Source organism: Etheostoma spectabile, chromosome 4 (assembly GCF_008692095.1).
Source record: "Etheostoma spectabile isolate EspeVRDwgs_2016 chromosome 4, UIUC_Espe_1.0, whole genome shotgun sequence".
NCBI classification, from domain to species: Eukaryota; Metazoa; Chordata; class Actinopteri; order Perciformes; family Percidae; genus Etheostoma; species Etheostoma spectabile.
In genome coordinates, this window is record NC_045736.1 from 34,567,338 (window position 1) to 34,577,761 (window position 10,424).

At 39.8% G+C, this 10,424-nt stretch overlaps 1 long non-coding RNA gene across 1 annotated transcript in view; it reads left to right on the forward strand.

Annotated features, from left to right (window-relative positions):
• Window positions 1–5,197: 5,197 nt before the first annotated feature.
• LOC116687655 (uncharacterized) overlaps window positions 5,198–10,424 on the forward strand; it is a 14,498-nt gene continuing 9,271 nt past the window's right edge. The window contains exon 1 of the long non-coding RNA XR_004331607.1: window positions 5,198–5,322. This is a non-coding gene — a long non-coding RNA (uncharacterized LOC116687655). The remainder of the gene's footprint in view (window positions 5,323–10,424) is intronic.

Sequence of the window (10,424 nt, forward strand, 5' to 3'; positions counted from 1 at the left end):
ACGCAATAAACCCAACAGAAATCACAGCAAACGCATGCAGACATATTAACGGTGCAATCCACCTTGACAAATGCACGCAGGTTGAAAGAGAGAGGGGATCAGTATGCTAGGAAGTGCCCCTGCAATCTACACAACAGCAGCATAACTATGAGCTGGTCGAGGCAAGCCTGACCGCGTACAAGGGTCGGATGAATCGGATGAGTACGAAAAAAGCAGAGAAGAGTGTTTGTCGCATCTATACACACTCACCGGCCAGTCTAGGCAACCACTGCAACTCCTCACTCCCTATGATAAGCTTTATCTAACTGGAGAGTTTTAAGTTTACTCTTAAATGTCGGTGGTCTGCTTCCTGGACCCAGACTGAGCTGGTTCCGCAAGAGAGACCTGATAGCTGAAGCTCTGGCTCCCATTCTACTTTCAGAGTAGGAACCACAAGTAACTTTGCATTCTGGGAGCACAGTGCTGTAGTGGGACAAAAGGTACTATAAGCTCTTAAGCTTGATGGTGCCTGGCGGTTAACGCTTTGTAGGTCCTCATAAATCGACTGGATTTTAAAATTACAACACAAAGAAAACGGAAGATAATGGACAACACCCAAAAGATTGAGATTCGCAAAATATCCGGCGGAATTTCCGGGCAGCACCGCAGCAATACCGAGTGGAATGTATGTATTAACTACCTTGAGCCTGACAACTGCACACCAGACTAAGCATGGATCACCGACGCAGGCACTCTGGATGGCATTGCCTGGCCTCCAGAACTACTGTACAAATCTGAGTCAATCTCAGAGTATATTTGTATCATCTACATCAGGGGTTCCCAAAACTTTCAGCCCAGGACCCCAAATTAAGTGACTTGCGACCCCCCCATATAAACGATGTAAACATTGCGCGCACTGCGCGACCACATAGGCATATCCAACCACGAGCATATTGACACACAAAATAACACAACAGCCATACATTATTCTAACAGACAGTAATTTACTATTTCTTTATTTGAATTTATCTCACCTATGAGATGGATGTTAATATGTTTGGAGCACGCAAGTCCAATCTTGGTTTAATGTTGGAGACCGCTACTCAAGATCATCCTCCACATTCAATCGCGATCTGTATTTATTTTATTTTATTTCTGGAAATCAACTCGCGACCCCCCTCTCTGGCTCGCGACCCCCCTGTGGTCCCACCCCCCACTTTGTGAATCACTATCTACATAAAAAAATCTCAAGAACAGCTTTTTTCTCAAAACAATGCAGAAAAACTGGTCCATACATGGCTGGACTACTGTAATTAATTTTTTAAGACTGCTTAAACAAGTCCCTCAAGACTCTCCAGTTATCCAGAATGCTGTAGCGCGTGTTCTGACAAGAACTAAAAAGAGATCATACTTCTCTTGTATGATCACCTCTCTCTGCTTCTCTTCCTAGTCGTCCGATTCATCTACCAAACCTCAGGTTTGGTAATGAATGAAAGCTCAGGTTTGCCTAGGCTAGCCATATTTATCGGCTATTGGGGCTAGAATGCCGGGAGACTTTTTTTTTGACATATTAATCTCTCTCTCTCTCCATCTGCATGCTTCATGTACCAGAAATGCTGTCACTAACTATCTCTGGGAATTTATGATACGTTGTTCTCCTTGCATTTGGGTTGGCATCCAAATCCTACTTGCAGCTAATGTGGTCTTGCTCAACGTTATTTTGTGCCCTGCATGCCTGCAATGCCCCACGACTCCCTGCTATGCCCCCAACGCTCCACTACGCACTTTAATGCCCACTATGCCTTCAATGCCCTGCTATACCCAGCAATGCCCTGCTACACTCAACAATGCCCGCTACGCCCAACTATTTTTTGTAGTCATACTCTATGTTCTTTATTGTTACTATAACTGCCAATGTCTCACTTGCAACTCCTATAATATTAGAAGATATTTCTCTATATCTGTATATATGTATCAATGACTGTACTCATCTTTATTGTTCTAAACTGCCAATGTTCATCATTCACTCCTATAATTATTAAGAAGGATATTTCTCTATATCTGTATAATGTATCAATGACTGTGACTCATCTTTACTAAAACTGAAGGAGCAATACTGGAGAGAGGTCCTCAAAGGGCTGTGAAGGTGATCAAGTTTTCGGGGGATAGAGGACTCGCTTCAGATGAAAACGATTTGCTGGTGTCGCCTCCAAATGGAATGACCTCAGGATTCTAGAACTGAAAGCTCGTTTGACATATTCTTAGATGACATATTGACAAGTTTGGCATGTTTGTGTTGCGTCATTGGCAACTTGTGAGGAATTTGTTGATGCAATGTGAAGTATGGGAGATTAATCTAGCGGACTGTTCGCTTTTGCAGACCACCTAGTACCTGTATTTAGTTTAAATTTATATTGTTTTTGGTCATAAATACCTTTTTTATTTGTTTTAGACCTTCTTTGACAGTAAAGATGAAGACATGAAGGAGAGAGAAGTGGGAACACATGTAGCAAAGGGCCGCAGGTTGGCTTTGAACCTTGGCCCGCTGTGTCAAGGTTAACCTCTATACTGGGCGCCCGCTCCACCAACTGAGTTATCTGTGCACCCTTAAAAATACCTTTTTAATTTATTGCCATTTTTTGTCTCTTTCCAATTGGTGTCCTACAATGACCTACAGCCGTGTCTGACAATATATAGTTGTAAAGGCTGTGTGCATTTCTTTGTGTATTTAGTGTTTTGATACTTTCACAGTATTAGACCTGCTGTTTATAAAAAGACATCTCAAAAGAAATCCCACTTTTTACAATAGTGAACCTTTAGTTAAGTTCCAAATACCCTGTCAGAAAGAATATGTATGGGTAGAGACAGTCCGCTCCACCAGAGAACCAAGGTTACAATGTAACCAGATGATTCTCATCTCGTTATGTGACCGTCTGTTGCTCTATTGTATGTTGGGAGTTAATCAATAACACTACTCTATGTGATAAATACACCCATTAGTCAAATACAATCCCAGGTGTTTATTGAAATCATATTTCAAGCAGCACCCCTCCCACCCCTCCCTCACATCTCATTCAATCACAATTTCCAAAAGGCCCAAAGGCTACTTATCCAGTGCATTCAGCAAGCCATATGAAACACATCAGTGACTGGGCACCCAGACGTGGTGGGATGACTTATGGCTCTTCATGAATACTAAAGGCATAAGAAACACTTTGTACAGAGCAAACACAAAAGACAAAACACAAAACCTGGCTTTGATGGCTTCGAAAGCTTTCCACTTTGACTGGTGAAACTAGTGCAGATCCAAGCAGCTGTGTGAAGCTCATATTTCTGAGTGAAATACAGTGATGGGCTTTACATCCGGTTTAACAATTTTGTTTTGAACAAATAATAAGCATTTGTAGCGACAGCAAACCCACATTACGATTTGATTTATAAAGTAATGATGTAGGGCCGATGTGGATGGACGCAGATCAGACCAGAGCTGAGAATATCATAACACTATGATAACTATTGTTAACTATTGCTGCCAGTTATACACGTTATTACGTCATTAACACCATTTTTTATCGCAAGATTAATATCTTTTTGGCCTAGCAACTTTGTAGTTTTTTTCCACATGCTGTTGCAACCCGCGTTAATTTTTGTTCCGAAAACTATGACAAAAAAAAAATAGTCAGCAAACCTTTTGTCAAGGATGACAACTGAATAAAAACTAAGTAAAAAGTCAGATATGGGGACGAAGACTTAATGAAATATAACTGACACTTTAATCTTCGAATAAAAAAGAGACAAATGTTAGGGAGGGACTAATGAAGAGAGATCCAATCAGAACTTCTCTTTTTGTGGGACATGCTTGGAAGAAATCCAATCAAGCGAATCTTTGAGGGTAGGTTGATCTATGCAGAAGCAGCAGAGTTGTTTTAAAAACCGGGGCAAATGCAGGCGCAACAGTTAACATAGTTAGTTACCTCTAACCCTTCATGTTTTGTATTACAACCATTAATCGGTGTCTATCTGTATTGCATATTCAAACCTTAATACCATCTCCAAAACAACTGATGGATACTTCCAATGACCAGATATTCTGGAGAAACAAGTCCCTGTAGATTTAGTCGACTAAAATCTGCTAATATTTGGTCTACTAACCTAGACTAAGACTAAACTCTTATGATATTTGTCGACAAAACTAGACTATGACTAAAATTTCAGATAAAAAGACTAAATATGACCAAAACTAACTGTTGTTGTTATTCAAAAGACTAAATCAGAATTTGCTGTCCAAATTACCACTGGTTGCAACAACTAGTACCTTTAAGAAAAACTACAACACCAAGCGGATCTAGCTAACGAACAAACACAGGCACCCGTACACACTTGTTTGGGCCTTGCGAGCCGGCCAAGAGTAGTAATGTTACTTTTGAGGGGGATGTGAGTGCGCGGATGCCGATTATGGATTATGGATGGAAAGTTTACTTTTTAAAAGTTGCCAAATGGTTCCATTGGCAATACTGATCTGAGTGTTTTTTTCCAGTCTGAATACCACTTGATTGCCAATACACAGCTGTGCCAATTCCCCACCCCCCCTCGTCAATGTAATTTTTTCACCCTTGAATTGATGGAAACATTGTGTGAGAGATATTATTAACACTACAAACACTCACTACATGTCCAATGTGTTTTCATTATAATTTTTTTTTTGCAAAAGTCAATCCACTTTTCCATGTTGATAAGGCATTAAGTGGAGAAAAAATAAGGGACAAAAAAATCAAGGTACATTTGGAATAGATAAAATGTGCCGATTAATTGCAGTTAACTATGACATTGATGCGATTAATGTTTTAATCGTTGACAGCACTAGTCTTAACCAAATTAAATCTCGTTTGTACTAAGCAAAGATCATGTAGCAATAATAATAATGACAATCAGCTATAGCATACAAAGTGAAAATTCAGGTGTACTTTTTCGCTTTTCCAGTGTTCATAGAAATATTTCCTTCCAAAATAATATACATTAAATGACATAGAGAAAAACTTTAAAGCATTACACTTTACCTGAAATAAAGCCATCAATCAAGTAGTGTGTCATTCAACAACTTGCAAATATAAAATGTAAAAACAGAAAAAACACATAAATTTGGTTGTTTAGACCATTCAAATATTAAAGCTTGTGAGTTCCTTTGGATCTCCTACCCGAGTTACGGGTGACAGAGAACCTTCCAATTCAACTTGCAAGCTGTTTTGCGCAATGATTTGGCTTTTTTAAAACATTTCTTTTGTCTTCTATGTTTTTAGCACGATGTAGTTATAAAACACATCCCTGCTGATCAGAAACCAACCTGTTGATACCCAAAGCATCAGTAGGCTTATTGAGTATTCAACTGTTCACGGCAAACATTTCAGAGCAAATCAACCAACAAATAGTTAAAGACAAAATCGTAAGCACTTGATGTCCGGTGTTGACATGTTGACGGACCTGATAAGGGAGGTTACATCCGTCCTGTAAACTGCAAGTGAACCAGACAGGTTTCATCAGAGCTTAGATACTGACAGGATTACATAGAAGATATAATGACACCGTTATCTGCACTCTGATACCTTTGGAGACAACTCTTTAATCTCTTGCAGCCGCGGGCAATTCATATCAACCACCAGCCTAAAAGTTGCTGCAATAAACCCAATAAACACTGGACAAAAGCATTTTTTATTTGGACATATACAATGCAGGCACAAACTGTAAACAAAATGAAATACTCCCTCATCTATCCAATTTTACTTCCCCATAAATGAGACCTTAAAAATAGAAAATGTAAACATTCATTGGACCGCTGACAAAATTTCTATAGCTTGCTATAATTACAGCTGAGACAAAAACACGACAAGCCTACAGACTTAGGAGGACTTGAAATCAACAAGAAACGTTCTTCAGTGCTTCGAGGACTGACTCTATTTGGTGTTTCACACTGTGAGCAACAGAGCGCCTGATTAAATATGGAAATATGGGGATGTTGTGGCTAAAGTAGTTTATGTAGCTATCTAATTTTCATTTCAAACCATTCCAAGACATCTCATTGTTCTCCAAACAATTTCAGTGTCGAAGGGCTTTCCCAGACTGAAAAGCTGCTTATGAAATGTACCGTTTTTATCAGGATTTGAACGTGCCAATACCACACAACAGTACATACCAAACAGGAAAAAATGCTGAAGAGCTATTTTTGATGCGACCTTCACAGCGGTCAATACAGATATTTATCATTCAAGTTCCTCTCAGATTGAACAGGCAACCCCCATCACATGCAAGACTGTACTGTTGTACACCAGTTATACACATCATGTTTCTAAGAATAATTTACACCTGAAGTCTTGTGAGCGTGAGCAGCAGATGTGATGGCCCCCATAAGGCATGTGTTTGACTGACACCAGTACCAAATACACAACCACCTTCAACACTCCAGACTTTTTATTTTTTTAAAGACCTTTTTGTTGTTTTATTTTATTTAAAAAAAATGAAATCCCACCTTTCTCTAACACCCGTCCAATCCCGTGCTACAACCTTCCCAGACCACTGGAACCACCCAACCGACCAAAACACAGGAAACTTTAGCTCCACCGTTCAAATCAAAGGTCCACAGATTGTGAGATCACAGGCCCGTCAACGACACAGAGTGAGTAGAACCAAGCCATGAGGAGGTGGAGAGGGGAGTGGACAGTGTGAGGAGCCTTGTTCTGCCCCATCATACCCGTTCCTGTGTGAGAGACACCAATAAAGTCAATTTAAAAGTGTAGAGTTTCTGGATTTAACAAATATTCCCAGTCCAGAGTCTGCATCTCATACTGCTTATCACTTTCAGGTTCAAATGTCCCAGTTCATATGTACTACAGTCTGTAGGACTAAGAACCTGTTGGTACCTACCGGCACCAAAGTATCAAAAACGTCAGAGTAGCAAAGGTGCGCTTCAAATGGCGGTTAGGTAGTTCCACACTTTGAATCTGTCAGATTTAGGTTAAAGTTGCTTGTGTTTGGACACATTTGAAAATGTAATAAAAAAAGTGTTTTCTTGACCGCTGGCTCAAAAGGAGATAAAAACACCAGTTTGGTCCGTTTGACCATTCCTTTATAACAAAGGACCTTATACTTCTAACCATATAAACCCTGGACAATATTACTAGCCCAATTTGATTTAGATACCGCTGACACATTCATGGTCAACCTAATGATATCCAATGTTCCTATCTCTACGATAACACTGACTGATAATCAGTCTTTTGAAGAAGGCTCTGAGCACCTCCTATACCATGAAAACTAAAGTTCTATTAGATGTCATTCATCATAGTCATTCACTTACTCATAGATATTTTAACTTAAATCTTAGCAACGCTATATAATTATGTCAGACTTTTACAATGTGCAGATTAAATAGAGTCTGTAATAATGCAGTCTTGTTCTTTTGTTCACTGCGACAATAGAGGCTTTATCTTCTGCCCAATCCTAATAGTATTTCATAAATAATCATCCATGGGGTGATATCACTGAATGTCATCATAGGGCCGAACACATAACTATTTTGGAGCTTCAAAGCTGTCATTCCTGCTGTATTGTACAGATGTCTAACACTCCTATTTGGTGATTTTAACCCTTGTGTTGGTCTTCAGTTGATCATGTAAAGCTTCATACACTTATGACCGATTTCTGTTCCACCTTTAAGCCAACTTCATTCCAACTTACTAGTTTTACACTTATGTTTGAAATGAATGGAATGAATTGGGATCATAATGGAAATTATGCCTCATTTTAAGTTAGAAAGCACTAAGTTACATCTAATTTGACTAATAAAAATCTGAGAAAATTTGTTGACGGATTATTGCTACTTCAACAGATTTAGTTAGGATACTGTTTTGAAACCATTTCATTATTTTTACTGGCAGCAAATATCACATCTGAGGTCTGGAAAAAATGAATTCTATTAATTTAATAAACACCCAAAATTTATTTATTTAAGAATGTTTTATGGAACATGCTATTGTGGGACAATTTGGTTAAAAACAACAATTTATATATATGTTTTGAATAATGTCAATTTGACCCGGGACACATGAGGTTATAAATAAATGTTTTTGTAGTTCTCCCGGAGTCCCGGGACACCGATGATCTCGTGTGCTGGCCCGTCCCCGCCCTCTCCCCAGACCGAATCTCCAACACAACGTAACCGTTGTCTTTTGGCAGCGGCAGGCTCACGGACGTCTTGGTGGGGTCCAGAACCTTCACTACTGCCTGGCCCTCGTGTTTGTACAGAACCTGCCCACACGAACACCAGGTCTAACGTTTCGGAGCTCAACATTACAACAGAGAAGAATCTTTACAGTTAGCATCAGCTCAGAAACACACAAATACACTGCCCTGTGGTGTTTAGTGATTTCTTTTCTGCAATGTCATTGTTTTGTGTTAAAATCAAAGGACCATTGTTCCAGTGGTTATCTTTGATGGTTGTTTTCTCCTGCATACGCTGGCAACGGCTGATAAACTCTTTCTTTTGTTATACAACCATCTATTTGCTTCTCGTATCTCACTGTAGAGTAGATTACCACATACTGATCTGACACATCCAAGCAAAACATCAGCAAGCGAATACATGTACTCCTGTCAAACTACATGATGATTATTATTCTTGACATGACATCACGTAATCTTGACAGCTACATTTGTGTATTGTTGTTTAATAATTCCGTTTCCCCCGGAAACAACATCCAAACTATTTCCTGTTTCCCGAGTCACACACCAGCAGCCTGAATGCTAACAGATATGGAATCTGTCTCAGCCTAATGAAGGACTTTGGCCACACATTTTGTCTGTTTATAAGGAAAATGGTAAAATGGGACCCATGAGGGCTGTCTCAGCAGACAGATCACAGCATGAACTCGCGAATTTAGTTTAGAACAGAGTCTTCAACAGGGGGTCCACAGGGGGTTCTCAAGTCACTGCAAGAGGGCCACCAAATTTTGTCAATTTTTTGTTTTTTTAAGATTTGTTGTTGTTGCATTTTCGGCCTTATTTTGAAAAGACAGCTGAAGACATAAAAGACAGAGAGGGGGGAATGAGAGGCAGCAAAGGGACGTAGACACCCGACTGAGAAGCTCTCCAGGTACCCTTCCTTTCATTTTTGAAAGTTTTTTTTAAATTAAAATGTTTAACATTTCCAATATATATTGGCAATATAAATCCACACTGATAATAGGCTTACTGGCCTATATTGTAGGAAGGTAGTCACTAGGAGAGCCATCCACTATACAGTAAATTGTTAAAGATTCCTTCTGCCACTGTAACTTTAAAAATGATTTATAAAGTCAAGCCAATAATTTTATTTCATAGCAAAAAAAAGCAAAAAGGTTATAAAGCTTTAGGCCGACTTCATGTTATTGTAGGTCCCATTTTAATATGCAACTTCATTTCAGGGGCGGCTGTGGCTCATGGTACGGCAACACCCGGTTGTTGGTTCAATCCCTGCCCTGAGTTCCTGTGCCTTCGGGGTGTAATAATAAACAGCGCTACATAAGAACAGTCCATTTACATTTTATACAATATCGTATAGGGGGCCCTGCTCCTTGGCTCAAAAAAATTGAGATTGAGGTTTAGAGTTTTGAGAAGAGGACTCATTCGAAAAATAAAATGATGGTCACATTTCTATAATGAGGCTAAGAGCCTAGAAGCCTTTATTAATAATTAGCCAATGTGTAGTATAAATAAATCCAAGTTTGACCAATACAAGATGTTACAATAGTGCATTGCGAGTTGTTGTCACTTTTATGCCGCCACTGATTCAAACGCACACACACACACAGACGCACACCGCACACAACGCGCACACACGCGCACGCACGCCGCAACGCACACCACGCACACGCGCACACACACACACACACACACACACACACACACAACAACACACCACACACACACACACACACACCACACTTCTTTACACACCTCACTTTGTACCCCAGTACAGCGGACTCATTGTGCATGGCCTTCACAGGATCCCACCTCACTGTTACCCATGAGCCATCATTTCTCCATGACCACGTTGCCTGGACGACGATTAGGAGCTGTAATGGAAACCAAACTATAAGCCATCTATTCATCTAGTTAGGTTCACGGATGTGTGTGTGTGCACATTTATTGATTTATGGCCACTGTATATTGTTTGAACATGCCATTATAAATGGCCACAGTGTCGAGATAGTAGCTTTTTTATTTGTGTTGAACTGGCTCTGCCACTCTATAAATTACCTTTATGGCCACTATAACCTTTACTTTTTTTTGGATTGCTAAACAACATCGGCACAACTGGAGTCACATGTGCAACACCTGACTCCTTCTGCACAGCCAGTTCATGTGGACCAACTCTAGTTCCTTTTTCATCGCTGAACACAGTTTTCAAAATTCTA